This window comes from Formica exsecta, unplaced genomic scaffold (genome assembly GCF_003651465.1).
Source record: "Formica exsecta isolate Colony F162 unplaced genomic scaffold, ASM365146v1 scaffold72, whole genome shotgun sequence".
NCBI lineage: Eukaryota > Metazoa > Arthropoda > Insecta > Hymenoptera > Formicidae > Formica > Formica exsecta.
Genome location: NW_021853485.1, coordinates 6,245,773 through 6,267,944, shown reverse-complemented (window position 1 = coordinate 6,267,944; position 22,172 = coordinate 6,245,773). Strand labels below are relative to the sequence as shown.

Below are 22,172 nucleotides of genomic sequence, written 5' to 3'. Positions count from 1 at the left end.
ATAAAATAAATTCGACAATTCAAGCAGGCGTAAACAAGACGTCGACGCTGACAGAATTTCTTTTGAGGCAGCGCCGACTATTCGTTTTTTTTCTACCTCGTCGTCGTGAAAGCGCTCGTAATATCAGTACTTGCGTTGACGCACTTGTAAAAGCGACTTCTAAAGATAAAGGAGCGGTTTGTATTGTAATATTCAGCTTGCTACTTCCGAGCTTTCTCCGAGTGAAGTACAAATCGTCTTGTCTTCTTCGGCGACTTATGCGCTTTCTTATGTCTCGAGTCTGAAAGCGGCGACGACTTTCGGTGGTTACGAGGTTTTCTCGACGCTACTTACCGTTCGGTTTATGATGACGTAAAAGCCAACCGAAAACGCATTCGGCGACTGAGTTATTTATATGGAAGTTGGACAGGGAAGGGATTGCATTAGAAATGTGGCAGCATATTTGAGCATATTTAGTACTGTATATCCCCTCCTGTAATACAAAACTTTTAGTGTGTATTTCTTGTGTTATTGTTATACAATATATTCTGCAATTATATCTTAAAAAAAGGTAAAACTTTTTTCTTTTAAGCATATATTTTAATCATTAAATACCAACTTTTTGACACAGATAAAAAGATAAAAACTCACAATACATACTTATAACATCCATTTTATTTATTCGTAATATTATATTGCAAATTACAGTATATAAATTAAATGAAATACAAAATATCGTAAATGTACGATAAAAAGTATACATAAAATAAAATACATAAGATAAGAATTACACACGCGCACACTTTTTCTCTCTTTCGCAATTTAATTTTCTCTTTTAAAAATAAACGATGATTTCCTTTGCATAAATGCGAGAAGTTGTGAATTCGAGATATTATGATTCTGCACAAATGCATAAATATTTTCATTCATTGAATATTCGACACTTCATTGCGTAAAACTGACTTAGCAGGATAACATTGCAAATCACGAATCGACACTTTTCCGTGGGTATCGCCCATGTTCTCTCGACAGATTAACTTGGAGCCGGTATGTATTTCCGCGAGCGGTTGAGATTGCAAGTGTCACGCTAGCATGCGTGCGTTGCGCGTGCCTCGTTCATGTCTCGATTCGAAAATAAAGCATAGTGGGCGCGACATGTGTGTGCAGTATGCAGCACAGTTTGTCACTGCATCGAAATCTCTACATTTGAGGCGCTCGATTAAAATTGGCCGCCCATGTTGCCACAGACACTTATTTCAATAATTCCCGATATTTTTTATTATATAAGTAGTTTATTATTGTAGTATAAAAGATCTCTTAATTATCTTAATCGTCAAAATTATAAATAGCTTTTAGCTTTTAAGACACATTTTAATTTTTCGCGTAATTATTTCACTTTATTCCATTGACATAATTCTTTATTGGAATAATGAAATTGTGTTTAATAATAATGGTTACGAATTTTTGTAGTGTTTGTTGTTCGTTAAAGCATCTCGAGTTTCACTCGCTTGAGATCGCAAAGGAATAAACTGCATGTATCAATTATATATTCTTTTATTTCCTTGCGTTGCCAATAATCGGGCTTACTACATTCTGAAGCTAAAAGGCTCTATTCCATCGCGTCGAAACAAAATGCGATTTTCAGTGGCCGGCTAGCTCGGACCAGACCGTAATTCGTGCTTAACGACCTTTTAACGATTTTTCCGCGTGTCCGCAAACGAGCAGCCACTGCCGGCGTGAGCGATAAAAAGCAACGTTATTACTTCGAGCGTGATAAGTTTGCTCAGAAAATTACGTGGAATTCATTGTCATTTCGTAAACTCGCCGCACATGCAATGCTAAATGTGCCTATATGATTCGAGGCGTTCAATGATTACAGAAAAATTAGAAAATATTGTTAAGCAAGAGCATACAAAAATTTTGCAGATGAAAATTACTTTAATGTATATGAAATGTTCGCGTCATTACATTCATCTTGCTAGACTGGGGAGCATTTTTAATATCTGATACAGGGCGCAATGATGTGAACTGTAATAATAACGGTAAACAATAAAGCATTAGACAAATGACTGATGTTCTTTCGACGAAAAGTAATAAAAGCGTTGTCACGCGCGTGTCGTCATCGGCCACATTGTATAACAAATTACCGTTGCCTCTAATGACAACTCATACGGAAAATCTCGTTATTAGGTGGCATAATGATTTGCGTTTTCTTTTATCTAAAATTGTCTAGAATTTATACGTCTTGTTTATCTTTATAATGTATTTAAAAAAAAAAAACTACAGAAATACTAGAACAAAAAATAGATTTAAAGAAAAAACGCGAATCGATATTAATATTACAACTTTAAAAATAAATTGTTATTATAACTTATAAAAGTCTCTAGGTAAAAATACCAATTCACAATATATTCAAATGTGTGTGTGAAAGCATCGATTGAAATATTGTGGTATTAGGATCTGTAGCAGCGAACACGCGCGTGTCATGGTTGGTTTATCACGTTACACATACTTTTATGAGTCTATTTCCGGTGACAGGATTGCCAAATCGTATCGGGATCACAGCTTACAGGACCTCGTGCGAAATATCGACCGGATTAAACAAATCGACCGAGCGTGTATTAACGCTCGGTTTTACTGCGTTGGATATTTATCGCGTCGCTGTCGGTTTCCTAGGAAAAGCGTCCGCGATTATATGACGCTGCATTGATTTTCGACGTTTATTTTTCCGTCTCGCTCGCGATCGAGCTAGAACATTTGACCGGAAAACTTTGACTGTGATGTCATTACAGACGCAATGAAATATATGGCTACAGATGCAGCTGTTCCCGTAATAAAATTTGCAATCTTATCAAATTTCTATAAAAAACGTGCTCTCAAATATAATTTATGCAAAATATATAGTTTATAATTCTATTATATTATTACTTTTTGTAAACATATTACATATTTTAAAAAGACATATATATATATTTAAAAAAAGAAGAGATTATTTTATCTCTAAAAATGATTGAGATCTGTGAAAAATAAATAGATCTGCCAAGAAGTCAGTTTAAATGGAGAATATCTGTCTTAAAGAAGCTAGTTTAAATGGAGAATATGCATATTAAACATGAATATATGTTTAATATTCTATTTTGGTTATCTGCTGATTCTAGAAATTTGCACGTCACGACACGAGAACTTATGGCACTATAATTTTATGCTTGCTTGTGTTAATATATATTCTTCACATATATATTAACAACAAAGTACACATTAAATCGTCCACTTGAAACCAAAGAGGTTACTTTTTTCGTTCTTTGACGTTTAAAATATCTAAATACATATTTGAATTACGAATTTATATAACTATGCTATCGCATATCTTCTCTAAAGCAACTTATATATAAATGCGCGCGTTTAACATCTTTTCGAGAGAAAATACACGGGCGCGAAAAGGAGAAATTAAGATGTTAACATTTGCGTGAAATGTTTCTTTTTACGTTTGTCGGAAAAGTCGGCATATACTTACCTGTTTCATATCTTTACGCACTCTTACGTGAGTTAAAAGCTCGTAAAGATAAGGATAAAACGCGCACTGCTCGTAACACTAAGAACATCGTAACAGAAATGTCGAACGAATATAGAGAAACGATAATCGATGTATCGTCCGTGGTCTCACGTTAACGTCATACGTCGAGTAATGTCTTTTTAACGGAACAGGTCTTAGACTTTTGTACACGGATAGAAAAGAAAGTTTCTTGACCCATTATATCGCGAATATACCATTTTCTTACGTTCACTATAATAGATATTGTTACGTTGTACATTATTATTTATAGATGTTTAATACAGCTATTTACGTGAATTGCTGAGCTCTGATAGTCGATTATATGACTATCATGTTCGGTAGAGCAGGAAGCGAGAAAATAACTAAAGCACATATTATTATAAACTTTTTCCTTACGATTGCATTGATAATTTCTTAAATACCACGATTGTCACACATTTTTTGTAAGCATAATATTAATTTTATTACTAATCAATCATAAAAAAGTTTAGGAAATTAATTAATTTAATTTAAATAATTTATTTTAATTTAATGTTAATTCTTATAAAAAATTGTTTTTCTCTTTTATAAGTCATAAATCTCGATATATCAATTTTGTTAGAATATCAACTGGACATTTTTAAATTAATTGTATAAAATTAACTTATATGTGTAAATTTACTATTTGTGGGAAGATATTTATAAAAATTGAGATATGCAATTAGCAGAATTTAATTATTCAAAATTTTGAAGATTTAGTTTAAAAAATTACGCTGATTTTATTTTATATTATATATTATTTATATAACACATAATTTATATAGAATATATTATCCCATAATGAAGTAATTTACATATACTCAGTAAACTATCACGTAGGAATATCAGTTTATTTATGATACTTTATCGATTTCTTATTTTTATAGGTTGGTGCAAGCGTTTCCGTGGGAATTATCTTGATAGCCGCAATTGCAGACTGAAAATGCAGAACTGGTAAGTCCAAAAATGATAATTTGGAATAAATTAAAATATTCGCGTACATAAAATAAAAGGAAAAATATTTCATCATAGTTATAAATAATATATTATATATATATTTTTTTTTTGTTATGTAGATAATAACTAAGATAAAAGTTTGCAAGAAAAGCGCGAAATTACAAAAGTGTGAAAAATGTTTTTATCGCTCACATCATCTTGCATTTCCGATCTACATTCGAAATGTCTCTAGAATATATCCGAAACATGTCTGATAGATCGCCGGAAATCGTAAGTCATCGCGCGAACAAATTGAATCGCGCAGCAAATAAGGATAAATGCAGGAAGCGAGTCTCTATAAGGGGGTAATTTTTCTTCCTGACAAAATACGAGTGAACACGGATTTACTTTCACAAATGTTACGCTGTATGGTATGCACGTGACTACAGAAACGGGCTATTCTCGACCGCGCGAATAGCAGGTTATAACATCCTTATAAACGCACATGCTCGTTTATCTATCGAAATATGTAGTTATTCTGTTGCAGTTTTTGTCTCGTATTATTAGTTGACATTAAGCGTGCATTTTGCATGTAAATTGCCTTTTTGCGTGTAATCTATATGATTTTTAGACTGTTTTCACTATGCCTGTAACAAATTTAAGGTTTTTTCTCCTATTTTATTTTTTGCATCAGGTTCTTTACTCAAAGAAATTAATTTTTCGCCATCACATTGCGCTATTTACGAAAATTAAATTAAATTATTTTTAACTTCACTTTGTTATTTTCTACTCTTAATTACGCTTATCAAGATAAATCAAGGCAACTCAAAGCGATATAATTTCTGAAAATGCTTTTACAACAGATAAAGTTCTGTTTGAGTTTACGTTAGACAATACGAGAGATTATTCACGAGAAAATTACATTTGCGAATTCAATTTAGGCAATTTACATACAGCTTGCCGCTTATATAAGCTCTTTAGGCTAATATTGAAATAAACATTTATTCAGCACACTTTGATCGTTTACTGTTTATCTAAAACTCGCGTATAGTGATGATGTCTTAAACATAAAGTCACGAAGAAAGTTGATTTTTAAATAATTCGTGAAACACAATACTTATTGCTAGTATACGTAGTTTGATCGGAAATGATTCGGTCGCGGGGAAAAAGTTGGGGAATCAAGTTCAGTTACAGTTTCACCAAGCGGGTTACGAAATTTCTGAGGCAATTTCAGGGAGAATCGAATGAGAGTTCGAGAGTGTCGATAGAGCGGGACGCGAGGAGGAGGGGTGGCGGGATTTTCCCCACGAGTAAAGGAGATAATAGGGGCCACCGGCCTCGACCCTCACTTCGCCGCCCTTACGAAATAGCTATTCTGTCGAATCCTCCGCGCGTATTACCAGTTAGCGGCAAATGTCCACATATATCTATGCCCACGGTAATGGATATAGTCGAACGGTGGTGGGTCGTACCTGCGCCCCAATTAGTGTCAAACTACCGGAATTGGGATTGAACGAGGGAAGAGTGGGTGGGAAAGAGGGAGAGGAGAGACTTGTCGGGGTTGTACCACGGGCCGTTTCGGCGGCGATAAATTTTTCGTTGAATCGATTTAATCCGCGCAAATGGAGAGGGCGAACTGTTTGATTAAATTATCTGAAGCGGCACGGTCGCGTAATCTCGCCGCATCAATCTTTGTTATTGTATTATCGCGGTTTAAGCGGCTCTTAGGAAAGCGGGCTTGTAGGAAATCGATGATCGATGCTTCTCGCGAGTTTCGCAACAGGAAAACGATCAATGTTCAGCGCGCGAGCAACAACATCCCGCATTAATAATGGTTTAGATGGTAATCTCGCAAATGTTTTGATTGATCGAGTTTAAAATCGAAGGAAATTACATTAGATGATATTTTTTTTCGCAGTTTTATTCAATTTTAGTAACTCGATGAAGATGAATCAAAGCTTACTTTATTTTATTAGCGAGATACGCGCCGCACGTGGCTATTACAATAAATCCATTAAAGACGAGATATGCGCATAATTTATTTTCTGACGCGCATATTACACGTGTAATTGCGGTGCAGTGAATGTACAGTGCGATCGCGATCGCTGCTGTCAATCACGGCGAAGCGAGCAAAAACCCGCAGCCTCGCTGAAATGAAAACGCGACATGTTTGTGAGCGCGCATGTACGCAACGGTATGCATCGGTGTCGGTTATCCACGTGTAACAGCTTTACATCTACGGATGAACTATGTAAACTATCTTTTTGCGCGTGCACTCTCTGCGCGGACATAATCAATTCAGATAACGCTTGTGCAACATGTATCACTTTCTGATCTCGGTTTTGTTTTCAACTTGCATCTGAAGAAATAAACATTCAATTTAACATCTTCTTCGCAATGTTTAACAATCTATCTTTCTAATTTATCGACTCTTTAATTTATGCAAATTACATTTTAATGTTGGCGTCGTGTTTAGAGAAATTTTTTTCAATTAATTGATATATATGAATAATATCTCTCCATTTTTCTACTTAAAACCGGTTTACGCGTACTCGTCACTTTGTAGAAGAGCCGCGCAAATATAACTTAAGCATATCGGGCTAATCAGAGAGATAACGCCGGTCATTAATTCTCATCAAGCTCTCCTACAATCTAACACGATCCGTTTTGATTCGCCATATATAGGCCGACGTTTGCGCGCTTGTATATATGTAGTTATGAATGATAACGCGTAGCCATGTGATAATGCACATTTTGCACACGGCGATCTATCGGCTGGATTTAACAGACGATGATCGATTATGCTTTGAAAATGCGTCGAAAATGCGAGATGGTATCTCAGTTCTCGGCTGCTATTATCTTTCTCTTTATCTCTTGACATGAGCATATTACGTGTCGTGTAATCGAGCGTCATAAAAGAGACTTGAGTGCACGAGAATCGAGAGTGCAATAATATTTTAACTTATGCATTTTTAGGCTTATATTTATGAATAGTATGCTTTGAATTATATTGCAATGAAAACCAAATATTTATATAGAATTTTATTATTAAAAGAAAGAGAGAAATTTAATAGCAAAATTGTGACTATATTTAGCGAAAAATTTGAATTATCATTTCACTTTTATAAAGTTACCATATAAATTATGCACATTATTTCTGCACAATAATGTTTTATAAGCAAATTAAGATACCCTGCTCTTCTTTTATTTTAAAATCAAATTTTGATTCGAAGTTTATTTTTTATTAATTCTTTAGCATTACAACGTTGGTCTATAAACATTCTAATATTAAAATTGACTACCTCGTGTCTTATAGTTAATATTTATGTACTATATTTTTGCATCAACGGATATTATGTTCCACCTGCACGCTCATGCTCGATTAAACACGACATATTTAAATTACGCGAGACTTGTTTATGTCAGTTGAGCGTGATATGCGTGGATAAAGGTTAATATTACCGAAAAAAAAATTTGAATCAGTTTTATTCGTATGCGGCAAATGCGAATGAATAAAGGGTGGAGGAGAGAACTTGGGAAGCTTATCGGATTTCTCGGCCGTCGCATAAAGTGTTTCGAGAAATCGATCATGTACGGTTATCAGCTTAGCTTCTCTCCGACGAAGCCCGCAATGGTCCGTTCAACGAATCGTGTATGACTCTGCCGACGCGTTTATACATCATGCAAGTTTATCGCGTCGCTCGCGCGATATCGGTGTCGATAGCATCAGCGGCGCGGTGTGAAAAGTTCCTCGTGTGCTACCGTCGCTCGTCGTTTATATACTCAAGAAACTCGTACAGAACAACATTGATACTATCGCGGAATCTCGCAAACTAGTTCGCCCATAAAGGAAAGAAAAGTCTCCTTAGGAATAATTGAAGGAATTATTTTATATATTGATCGAAACTATTATCTATAAACTAGACGTAATAATAATAATAATAATAATAAAAAAAAAAAAAAAAAAAAAAAAAAAAAGGCGAGAAATATCAAAAAGAAATGTTTCTTAATCTTTTTATTTATTTTAGATAATTTATTTTCTACTTTAGATTATTTTCTCTTGATACCTTATTTTATTATCTGGGAATTTAGATATCTTTTAAACATAGACTGATTGTATTTACACAGAGATATTTATCTTCATGTAGATATTATGAAGCCTTCAAGTTTGGTTCATTGAAATCAATTATTTTATACTATAATTGCGTTTCTCGTGCACATCCTTCGTGAGGTAGTTATGGACAATTAAACTACAATAAGCTCTCTACTCTATCTCTTAATAGTCGAGGTTTCTCTCTCTCTCTCTCTCTCTCTCTCTCTCTCTATTTCTCTTTTTTTCTGCCTTACACGAACTTGTAAGTAAAGAAGAACTGCTTTTACGAGAACATTTAAATTCTTCGTTAATATCTCTACCACGTAGAGTACGCTATACGCTCGCGGCTTATCCATTATGGTACTCGTATCGAACAATTATAGTAGCTCGATCAGGTCGTTCCATCAATCACTTTTCAATCTCCTTTCATATATCTGCCTTTACCAGTTGGCAGCCGGTAGCCGGTTATATGTCCCAAGTGGAATTACCACGAACACAGACTATTAGCGTACTTTCGCAAGTAATTCCGTTGCGGATAATGGAATACGTCCTTCCTTTTTTTTAGCATTAAGTGCAGCTATATGACCCGCATTTAATTTATTCATATGATTAGAGGATCATATTTCATGTCTTCTTTTCTCATTGTCAGTATCGGATAATAATGCTTAGAGTCAAATATATAGAACTTTGTACGCGCTTAAGCGTATGAAAAAAATGTATAAAGGCTATGAGAGCGCGCGTCTTTAATGAACCGGAACGTGGCGTCGTTAAACGATCATCGTCATAATTCCGTTAATCCTAGTATAAGGAAGATAAAAAGCTAATAACGATGATTAGGCTTGTAAAACGACCCGCGATCGCCATAGTAATCGCGCGGCTCGTGCGCAATTTGTTTATTCGCTTGTGTTAATTGCATGGTGTCTCTTGGCAATTTGTAACGGGTGAAATAATGATCAATAAAGAGAGAGAGAGAGAGAGATATTGTCGACGACTTTGTCAGTTGCCTAGTTATTTCCGCGTTACAATCACAATTAGGTAAATGACTAGGCATTTTCTCGGCTACGCGCAGGAGTAGGGGAAACGATAAATTACGAGCGACTCGTAAATCGCCGACGAGTCGGTAGACTTTCAGCTGTCGTATTAAGAAGTCAAGCGCTTGAAGCGCACAGTTGTATGAGAACGAGAGAGACGGAGAGAGAAAGGAACATAGAGAGAAAGAGAGAGATCGATAGAGAGAAAGACAAGAGAAAGATACGACCATTGACGCAACTTCCGCGGTTGTCGATCTTTCATATGGATTTACGGAAGGTAAAATAAAGAAACAAAAATAGATGCTAATCAACCGGTTATCATAAAAATTATTTCAAGCGATTAGGATGATTCATCGTTCATTTTGTCACTTCATTTTATTTCAGTTGCTTCCGTCTCTTTCGTTCAAAGAAATTTTGAAAACGCGCTATAAGCTATACAGTGTAGGCTAAGTTTACGTGTCAATATTTCACTTAATGGAATCCTTTGACCAACTTGCAGACGAATTTTTTTGAGGAAAGTGTGTCGAAGATTTAATATCCTTTAAAGTATAAACGTTTGAAAGTGCGAAAGAGAGAGAGAGAGAGGCAGATATATATTTCCTTTTTTTTATAGAAATTTAAACGGGATAGTAATTTCAAGTTTAATTAATATCGGATATTGATTGTGTGGTATATATTATGTGGAGCATGGAGGCGGATCTAAGACGCTATATATCTCTAAACGCAATGAATAGTACATAGCGTTTCTCTCTTTCTGTCACTAACATAAAGAAGATGTCGATGTCGAGCGACTCGTATACGAATATTGTGCTCATTCAATTTTTAAATGCGCGTCACGGAGAGATTATATATTTCAATCTTTTCAAACATAAGATTACTACTTTGAATGATATAACTGTACTTCGCTGAAACTTCAACGGCGACTTTCGCTTCATAATGATCGCCAAGTTGTGGAAAGTCGGAAGGCACGACGCGTTAAATGAGTCCAATCGTGGGAATACCGCTTGAAATATGATTAACTTACATTGCCTACAAATGATGAATACATTAACGTTTTCTTAATTGAAATACGATTTTAAATATGAATAAATTAAATTAAATATAGGCGAAACGCATCATTTTGATAGTTTACATAATTTTTCAAAATACAAAATAGATTTTTTGCTAATGAATTACTTATATTAAATACACATGTACAAATTAATATACAAAGTATTATAAAATATGAAGTATACAAAAAGCGTTTCTCTCGAAAGTTTGATATTTGTTATAAATTGATATAAGTGAGTATGAATCAACACAATGATTATTTTGAACTAAAATTAGCCAACTGGCCGTGTTCACGGGCGACGTAATTGCGTCCATCTGCTCGACACAGTGTTATGCGACGCTGTAACGGGTGAGTCCCCGAGCAGCGATTAGTTGGGTAACTATTTGCGCGAGACTTTCAAGAAAAGTGATACCGACAAGCGTGAATAAACAGGTGTGCAGGCGCGGGGACTTGTATTTATGTACATATTCGCTTACCCCGTAATTGGAAGCGATAATTATGAATTAGTCAAATAACACGTTGTTTGTGTAATATGGGATATCTTGCTCTTGCCATTCTTTTTTTATCGTATATCCTTCGAAAATTTTCGAATTGATTTTTCTTTATCGAACATATAATCGAAAGCCATTATCTTTTACAATTTTTTTTTATTTCTATAATAAAATATGTTTTATATATATGGTGATTCGAATATTTTGTTCGAGACTTTATATGTTTGCCGACGAGATTTTTAGGATTTTTCCTATATAATCACAACGGAAGGCACGATATTTGAGACACCTTGTATACGCACAGTGAATTCTATGCTTGATACAGCTCATGGACAGTAGGCGTTTCCAGCGTCATTATAAATCAGAGTTAAACACGCTAATTATATCGGTCCGTAGTCGCCACCAACGAGGGGGAAGGGTATAGGGGAGGAGGGGGGAGCTTCGGAGGTTCTCAATTGGCGAGTGCGTGCTGCTTTCGACTTTCCTAATTAACGCGTCATAACAAGCGTAAAATCGGATTACGACTTTATAATTCGTGTAGTTCTCGATAATTCCGATGATTGTTCACGATTGTATGTGCATGTTCGTCAATTGGATGATATTATTTGTAGTTAACGACTGTATACTGTAACTGTATCCTTTACTATCAGTGAAATTATCGTGAAAGGTAAGATAAGATACAGTTATATTTTCTGGGTAAAAATTTAACATCTGGTTTCTGTAATACTTAAAAATAGAAAGTTATATATATTCTTTAGAGCAAACTATACACATATACATATATGTATTATATCAAACTCTTTAATTAATCATACAAAAGTTAGGCCAAAGCAAACGAAATTAAACATTAGATCGAATATAGATTTGTATTTAGTTTTTTGTTTTTTTTTTGTACATTCAACTTACGACAAAAGATGTTTGATCGGAGGAAATTTATCGTGCACGAGCACTCGTGAGAATCTTTGTTCTTTGATAGAATGAGAACCTTTCGTGGTTCATTCTGTGTCGAGTAAGAATGAGTTTTCTGATGGAGAAAGAGAGAAAAGAGACCGAGAGATAGAACGCTGAGGCGATCTAACGTGAGATAATGAGTTAGGGAACGAGATAGCGAGTTACCGATGAAATATACACATGTAGGTGTGCGCACGTGCACTCATGCGTGAGTGTGTGTATACCTATACGCGTGTGTATAGATATTCTTATATACAAAGAGAGGGAGAACGGCACGCTGTGAATTATGACGAGCCCCAGGCAGAGTGAGAACCTCTGGCTATTATCCGGCAGCGAGGCTACTCTTCACTTAAGTCCTATCCATCTTTCTATCAGTTCGCCTCGGTCGTGCACGTTCATACATTTATCTTCTCCGAAAAAACCGATGTGTTCGATTCGTGAAAGCCTCGTGTTTTGTAAAGAAAGGTATTTATTTTTTTGGTAACTGTGCTTTACTAAATTTTCTCAGCAAACTTCTAGCGAGTAAATATAAGATTTATTTTAACTCCAATTACCTTAACAAAAACGAGTTTTATATTATATATTTTGACAAACTAATTTATAAAATTAATTAAATAAACGAACGAATTAGAAAGGACACAAGGAGAGCTCTTGTGCTCTTTCTGATTTGTTTGTTTATTATCTCTGCCTTTTTATTATTTTAATTAAAGAAATATATCCTATACGCGTGATAATTACGTGTGTGGTTTTACAATTTATTTCAAAAATAATTTTACGTGTTTTAAATGTTTCTGTCGTGTAAAGAAATTCGATTCAGTGATAATAGAGACGCTATTTTCTTGAAAATATCACTTTTCGGTAAATAACGATATTCATGAGCTCTGCATAATGTAATAAGTTTTGAATGCAAATAACTAAGGAAACATATTTCGCTTCGATTCGAATGTTTTTTTATTTCGGTCCGTTCGCAGTGTGAGCGATGCTTAAGATTCGTTTCGCGGGGGGCTGGCAGAGGGGAAGGAGAGTTCAGAGGGGACACACGGGGCGCTTCTCGAAAAGCTTGCCTTCGCATTTTTCGCGATCAACCGCCGCTGGAATTCCTGGCTCGGTCGTCTGTCGAGCTTCGATCCGCTTTTTCGCTGCACCTTGCGCGCAGTGCCAAGAAGTTAGTCGGCCGGAATTCACACTGACTCATTCGATTAGGTCGTTCGTTCGGGCGGGGAAGAAGAGGCTCGAGCGAGGGCAGAGAGCTGGTTTTGCCGTGATTTTCATACCGCGCTTGTTCGCCGTTTTGCGTTTCGTTTTTACGATCACTGCACGCCGGTGTTGCCAACTATTCGCCACCGGAGAATTTTGGCACGATATTATTGTATTTTGTTAGAAAAAAAACTTGGCCAAATATATTATAGCTTTTTTTACACACACGACAGAAAAATTGCAGTAGCATCGACTAAAACATATAGTTTACCACACGACGCATTTTTACCGTGCTAGTGTTAATAACTATTAAAAGAACATCATGTGTTTTGAAATGCTGTTGAAATATAAGTTGCTTTTTTGTCAGCTAGCACGGTAATCATACGAGCTGTAACAATTTTTCTAAACGTTTCTTAATATGTGTGTGATTGCTGGTGAAAAACATGTAAATTACACTGTATCAAATGGATGTGATTCACGAGGCAATTTTTTTTCAATAAAAAATATTTATGCTCTTCAATTTTATTTATTTGCCGTAACTAATCGTTACAAAAGAGCATAGTACGAAAATATCGTGCAATTACTATAATTATACTATTGTTGGCACATGTTTATCAACAGTTCAACGGCATCATACTTATTAGCTGAAATGATGCGATTTAGAAAATATGCCAGGAACTACATAGAAAAGTACAAAATCTGCCGAAACAGTGAAAAGATACTACACTGTGAAAACTTTTATAATGCACATGACAGTTTTTTCTATTTATTCGACAAATCTACTTTTCATGATAATTTTGTCGGCAAAACCTTTGAAAAATTTTCTTGTTTATTTATTGTTTCTAACATTATAATTTAAGAAGGCTGATATAATTATCGGATTATAGCAATTTATACGGTTTAGTTTCAAGTCCGAGAAAAACTTGCTCTGTCGCGTAATTTCCGCAAAAAGTGTCCTTTCACGCGAGCGAACGATAAAACAACATAATTATAGTGTCACGTATCTACTCTCATTTCATATAACAAAAACATCAATTTTATTCAACTCGGCAAAACTATGGTTGATTTTATAGCGTGTAATGTTACGGTCATACTTACGAGTCGATTAGAGCAAGTCTGTAACTGGATTTAGGCGAATAAAAAAAATGTGTATCTATATTAATCTTAAACCTTGGCAATGTATGTCACCACTGTTTATTGCCTAGACTCATAATTTCCTGTGTAAGATCTATTTTTAAATTTGTAAGATTTATATAAACATATTTGTGCGTATCTCATTTCCAGCTTATCATAATTCTTGTTTGCTTTGTACACATAGTACGTTCCAGGAAAAATTAAAGCATCAATATATAAATGTTTCGAATGAAATCTAAAGTGAGATTAAATACAAATGTTTCGAATAAAATACAATATAAGAGAAAATTATCGCTCGTGATAAATAAGGTTATCATTAGTGAATACGTAAGTAGAAGCGCAGATATTGAATCAGTTTTTTTTTTGTCACTGTTACGCTGCTATGATCTATCAGAGGTCGTGCGTAACAGCGTCTTTCTATTTTTGGAATCCTCGACCCATGAAATCATTGATCGTCGCTCCTTGAGCTCATTTAAGCATAGATTTCATCTCACTTACGTAACTTCGATTTATTGAAAGCTTGCTTATACAATGATAGCTTTTTCTATTTCGTAATTAGAAAATAGCTAACACCAATGTTTTCGATATCTACTAAAAATATCGATGTTATCGATATTTTTAATTAATAAATTTAAAAGTAATCATTTTAAGTTTGATGGGATAAAAATTTTACAGATATTTTTATGCATTTTTACAAAAATATTTTCGGTTTTTTATTACTTTTATTAAATATCGATAGTAGAAAGTTTTAATAATAAAAATTAAAAATAACATCGTAAAATAAATTTTGATATAAATATCGCGAATGCTGTATAAATGTCTATGAAATATTATATATATTATTGAAATTTTATAAAAATATACCTATATTGTAGAGATAACGAAAAATATTTTTGCAACGAGTAAATTATGAAAATAATGGAATAACATTGTAATAATATATTATATATGTAATAAAATGATATCTTTAATAAAGAATTTGTAAAAAATATTTTTAATAGAGACTAAATCTCTCTTTTTCGTCTCTAATACATTCATGACGACATAAATTTGTCGTGTTAGGCGAAAGCATGTATCTGTCTGCGCGACACCTGTATACGCAAACACAAATATACATATGATTGCGGACAGGCTGCCAAGTTTGGTGACGGTTAAACGAGCGCAATTGCATGGAGATGCAAGCAGACGGGAGGCACAGTTTTGTCATTATCGTTGTTCCGCGCTTTCGTATCGTCCAAGTTATGTTGCCGCACCTTTGGCCGTACAGTCGTAAAGAGAAAAAAAAAGAAAAAAAAAACAAACAGCCCGCAGTTCTCCGAATGATGCGAATCACGCGTGGTGGGCGCGAGGCCGGCCGCAAAATCTCGCCGGAATTTCATATCACGATCCAAAACATTTCATTGGCAATTTTCTCGCTCAGAGCGCAGCCGTTTCTGCGTTACGTATAAATATTTATGCATCGTCGGGAATACGCGAGTCGCGCCTATTTTCTCTTGCACACAAACAGAGACTCGCGCAAAATTCCGTTTTTATAGTCAATGAATCATAGATATGTGTGTATTCTACAGCTGAGAATTTTAGTATACATGATAATATTTTTTTGATATTTCTGAAATTATATGCGTGACGAGACAAATTATGCACAACATGTGAGATTTAATTATAATTTTTTCAAAATTTTTCCAGAATTATCAGTTTAAATATTCATGTATACAAATGCGAGAATCTTTCCATAAATTGGAACGAAATCAGAGTAACGAGCGCCTGACTTTTCGCGTAACGGCGGAATCGCGTTTAACAAGCGGCTACCTGTACAGAGTAACGGTAACGAAAATCGCTCGGGAATTTAAAGGCTAAATAGGGCGAAAGAGCCGCACGTTTTCGTCCGTTGTACGACGAACGAGCGATCGAGGATAATGCCCGTTTATCTGTATGCGCTCGCTTGGCTCCATCTAGTCGCCACGATTGAGCTTCGTTCGATTCTATCGATCGTGACTCGCATCGAGAGAACCGTTCCCTGCATTCGAGTAATCTGATCGGAATCTCGTTGATCGAGAGACGGCAGGTTTTGACCCTTACTTACTGCTGCACTTTGTGCAACGTCCCAATCTTCATAGCTATAGCCATTAGAAACTCTATTTCGAGGAGCACACAATATATCTCTATATACATAAGAACACAAAAAATATATCTAAAAAAGACATACATAGTAAATATCTCTTTATAACAAATATTTTAAATTCTAATATTTTTTCTAAAAAATGTAGAATTTTAAAGTTATTCTTTTTTAACAATTTTGTATTAATATTAGAGAAAGAGATAGAAAGAGGATGAAATTTGTGAAAATACATAGTTTGAGAGAGTTTTCGTTATCAGAAAACTTTGATCGGTTTTTGCAAACTACTGATATGAGAAACAGTTCTCGTTGGAAACGCACTTGTGGAATTGGCGCCGCCGAGAATTGACCGCGAATATTGTTGCCTGTGGTTACAATCTGCGAGCGATCGACACTGTTATACTCGTATCGGTTGGCTCCGAAACCAAAGAGATAAATTTAAACGAGATTGTAATACATGTCTTTAGGAAGCGAATAATTTCGTGCACGCGACAGATCTAGAGATACGATCGTTTGCCAAATTTATCGCAAGGGAGATGTTATGAAGTTCTCATATTTCTAAACTCGAATTTGGAAAATATAAATTTCGTAAATTTTTTTGTTGTAAAATAATCAGTTATACTTAATTCTTTTTTTGTTGCAAAATATGAGATACTTCGGATGTGACGTGCAATAATTGATTGCAAGCAGTTATTTACTTCGCAGAAGTGTTTTGCAAAATCAAATGTTTTCGTGAAATGAAACAAAGCTGGGCTTTCATGTGCAATAATGTAGTGCCAAACTTAGGGTCGATTAGTTGTCGAGATTCAACGATCGAAAGTGTCGCAATTTGATTTTGCACGAGCGCGAACGTTCCCACGGTTAACGACAGTCACTGCTCAAGCACATATTTTAGAACGCTCGTAAGATGCTCAAACAGCTGCTGTCAAACGAGAACGGGACGGCTTGGCACAGTCTCTGACTTGCCGAGACATGTGTTTGAAGACAAAATCTTCCGTGCGTGAACACGTGGAGCTCTCCCCTCCCCCTGCCCCCCCAATCGTATATTCAGCACTATATAATGACTGTGACATAAATTGGAAAATTTGTGTTACGACGTTTTCGATCAACATTAACATTTCTGCGCGAACTGAATGACGGTATGGTATACTGTTGTGTGTGTAAAAAATATATATACTCACATGAATTGTATATTTAAATTTATATCTGAATCTTTCTCTCTCTTTTTTCCTACAGAAAATTTTTATTCTTTTATTTAAACCGCTAAAATACTAGTAGATTTTTATGCATACATTTTTTTCTTCCATTAATGTGTCTTTGGCAAGCATAAATGCTATAAATAATGCTTTATCCTTATCAGCTTTATTCAACTTTTAATCTCCATTTATGAAATTTCAAAAATGTAAGAGCTATAATTAAATCGGAAAAAGCAATGTATATTAATAATATAGTTTTGCAGTACAGAAAAATGATTATGATTATCACATACGCATACACGTGTGTATGTGTGTGTATGTTACAAATAATAATTTCCCAATTACATGGATTGTCCGCTCGCATAGTTTTATAATATAGTGAATGATTCTCTAAACATAAAAAGCTGTAACTAAATTGACGAAAGGAAACACTTGTACGCATCATAAAAGAATGATTACGCATTATGCAAGCGCACGTATTTGCCTCAGGAATAATAACTTCTTAACTACAATGTGCGCCTGCGTTTTTATTTGTGGCTCGTAATAAACTACACAAAAACTTAACGTCTGTAATTAAGTTACATAAATAAAAAATATGATTAATGCGTTATTTTATTACATCGTATAAGATGTAAGTTATATAAGTAAAATAATAATATTCTCTTAAAATTACAAGAGATTGTTTAACTTTTTTAAATTCAATAAAATGCCAATAAAAATTTAAGAGAGGATTATATCATTTAATTGAGAGATAGGAGATGCTATTATATACTATTTTTTATCTATTCTATTTTGTAAAATGATGATCATGTGTTACATAAGTCATATCGAGTTGTTTTTAGTTGGGGAATATAATGGCCCATTCAACAAACTCTCTTGGGAGCTACCACTGAATCGCGGAGAAATCAAAGAATGTCATTATACGCCCCGCGGGGAAAAATGTTCGTGTATTACGCAAGCGTGCGCAACCATTCGTAACGCGTTGAAAACGTGCGTATAAGCGATTTCCAATAATATTTTCACTTCAGCCGTGACGCGTATTGGCAGCGGACGCGTTTGGCCCTGCATCAGATTCCTATCGTCAGCTGTACAGTGCAATCGGATCTGTATCTGATGTTCCTACGTTGTTAACATATCGAGCACAGAGTAGTCCGTTTGGTACAGTGATTCTCAATTACTCTCCTACATCCGTATCTGGGGGAAAAAAAAAAAAAACGCAATCGATGGCGTCATACAAGGAAATATATGTGATAAAATTACGTTGGAAAAATTCGTATTTTATTAACAGATTTAATGCAACAATAGCCTTTTTTTAGGAATTAAATTAAATTTGCATTATAATTTAGTCAACTAATCAAATTATTTACAAAGTATAGTAAATCATAGAATCCTCAATCATCTTATACACAATAATATTACTATTGCAAAACTATATTATAAGATATCGTTTTGAGAAATCGACTACACAATTTTAGTTTTCTTATACTTTACGGGAAGACTGACCAGTCAAATTTATAATCTCTGATGTAGCACTTGGCTAGAGTCGATTTTCTATATCAAGGTATCGATTTAGTTGACCTTTCGATAAATCAATGAAAATTTTTTTCTCGTCCCACGAGTTTAGGGAAACGAGTTTACTGCTAATGCCCAGCGAAATAATGGCCATTTTTCCTCGGAAATATGGCTTCTTCCCGTCCTTCTTCGTTTTTTATACTTCCTTTTTCATTTTTCATTTTTTAGGAACTTTTCTACGGCTATGTAGTTATTGAGGATTAAGAAATATATTTTAGGGATTTTCTAGGAAGGAAAATAATTTTGTTACATACGATGTTAAAATGCTGGAGTCGTTGCAGCGTGTTCCAACGAATAGGCATTCTTCGGCTAACCGGAGATATGCTTTGTTAAGCAAGTAAATTTCATTATGAACTTTCTTTCTCATGCTTATCGTCTGAAATGCGAAGCTGAAAAAGAAGGTGTAACTATATTTTTTGCGTTCTCTTTTTCTTTCTCTCTTTCTCCCTACGTTATATAAACTAATTTCTCTATCGCAAACCATTTTTTTTTCATCATAAAATCTCTATGCTACTATATATCATCCATTTATATCTAATATTAAATCTAACGATATAATGAATAATAAAGGGGGGCAGAGGAATGGTTTGCCGCGAAATCCAATATATTATACACATAGTTGAGCTATTTTCGCTTTCCCTTGCGATCGACCGATAACAGCAGTGACTAATCATTCAATTTTGTCGGCCATCACTCCGTGGTTTGCAATGCCTGTATAATTACAGACAAGCCAGAAACTTTTAACGATCTCACACGATGTCCTAACAATGCAGGGAGGCGGAAACGCCGGTACAAGATTATATTCCCGAACTCTTGTATGTTACTTCAAAAACTTCTTGTCTGATTAGCAAGGATTATCCGTGCGTTGCCGGGCGACCGCAAATCCCTCTCGCTTTTTTCTTTGTCTTCTTTTCTTCTCAAGGCGACACAACATTTGTGTCGAGCTCTCGGACAGTAAGATTCTGAGAAGAGGGTACACACGGTCAAGAAAGAGAGTAAATGAATGAGTGGCGGCTTGCATTGTGATAGCCGCGAATGCGGAACCGGCTAATCTGTTGTTTGTTCGACGAACTACTTTCCGGCCCCGACCTCGGTCCTTTCATCTCGTCTCTCGCAATGAGCTCTTCCACGGCTCGCACTCTCTCGAGGACCTCTAATGAGTTTGCGATTGAAGTTTCTCGAGTGTTCCGGAAACTCTCTCTTTCACTTGCTCTCTCTTTCCCCTCTCTCTCTCTCTCTCTCTCATCGCCATCGTCGTGACGATGAAAACCTTTTACCCTCGACGCGATTCCACTTTCCGGCGAATTCTTTCGTGAAAAAGTATCATATTACTGCTCATCACGCTCATTCATTTGTCTCTACGTGATCGCTAAAATTCTCGGGTGTCGATAACTTTAGAACTCTTTTCGCCGGCGAACAATACGATTCAGTGTCGTTTACAGTGGCGATTATAAATTATCGAAGTTTATATGTCATTGAATCAATTTTTAGAACAAGTAATGTTCGCTTCCGCAACTTTGAAGATATAATCTGAAATTGCATTCTAGAAATATTATCGTCTTTTCATCTAGAAATTCTTCGAGTAAAGAAATCCGGAATAAAATTCTGTTAAAAAGTCAAGTCCACTTGAAACTATATTTTAGAATATCATCTTTGTTAACACTGTTATCAGTTTTTTATTGTAAAATTGGGATAAAATACACTTTTCACGTATTCACAATATAGAGGAGTAAAATAAGGAATTACGCTGAAAATGTCCCGATTATTCATCGAAATAATGATCGCTTATGAACGGTAAGAGAATACTGGTTTGACAGACTAGTAATAAATTGGAAGTGAGCCGCGAAGTATAACAAGAGTGGCATTCGTGCTGGGAGAGACGTATGCGTTGCGGAGAAGCAGCTTTGCAGAATTCCACGGCAGCCACGGCTGCATTAATGCACGTCCAACGTGTATACACGCTGCGTATATATGTCGCGAAGTTGCGAAGAGTCGAAATTGCGGTACATCGAGCGAGAGAGCGATTCTCTATGTCGGCGTATGCTGCGCGGCGGCTCCTTGTTTCGGGGCGCTTTCATGAAAGCATGAAAGCCTCGGCGGTGGTTTATGCATCGGTGTCACGTCTATTGCGTCCCCGCGTGACCACGAAAAAGCGGAAAATAGAGAGGAGGAAGGAAAAATGAAGTCGGCGATGTGCAATAAGCTGTCGCGCTTTTCCACTCGCGACGGAAATTTCGTTCCGCAGCTTGGTTAAAAGAAATTTTTGAAATCTGTCGGCCATTGCAATAGACTTATTACGAACATGCGTCGATCATAATAGGAATGTAATTTGAACTTAATAATTTATAATTTTTTATATATTAATAATTTACAATTTTTCTTGTTGTAATCTTATATGGGTTCCAGTTGTGATATTTCGTACTGCGTTAGTCATATTCGGAATATTAATTTATCTAAAGAAAAATTTTAATTATATTTAAATTGGTTGCAACAAAAGAACCATAAAAATAAATCGACGTAAATCTCTAGTTTTGTTTTACAGAAATCGACGTGACATTCAAAATTTTTAAGTTGTCCGTGTATCGGTTATCAGTCCTGATAAACTATACGCGCGAGCGTTATGTGAGAGAAAGAGAGAGAGAGAGAAAACATGCAAGCAGGTTTCGAGGATTAACTTGCAATTTCCACAAAGTTGCCATTAACTCGTTACGAAGCCACAGAATACATTGGCAATTATATTCCGACAGAAATATCCGAACGCCAATAGAAATGTACGATACTCGTTATTATGCCATGTATGGTGTTGTTATATGGAAAAGCGTTTATTCGATGACTCTCACGGTTCCTCGTCTTT

At 35.4% G+C, this 22,172-nt stretch overlaps 1 protein-coding gene across 5 annotated transcripts in view; it reads left to right on the top strand.

The window, feature by feature from the left end:
• Positions 1-22,172, top strand: part of LOC115243698 (zinc finger protein 608-like) — a 169,542-nt gene that overhangs the window by 60,522 nt on the left and 86,848 nt on the right. For all 5 annotated transcript variants that reach the window (XM_029820875.1, XM_029820871.1, XM_029820876.1 and 2 more), the window contains one exon: positions 4,438-4,504. The gene's annotated coding sequence lies outside the window, so the exon portion shown is untranslated. The remainder of the gene's footprint in view (positions 1-4,437; positions 4,505-22,172) is intronic.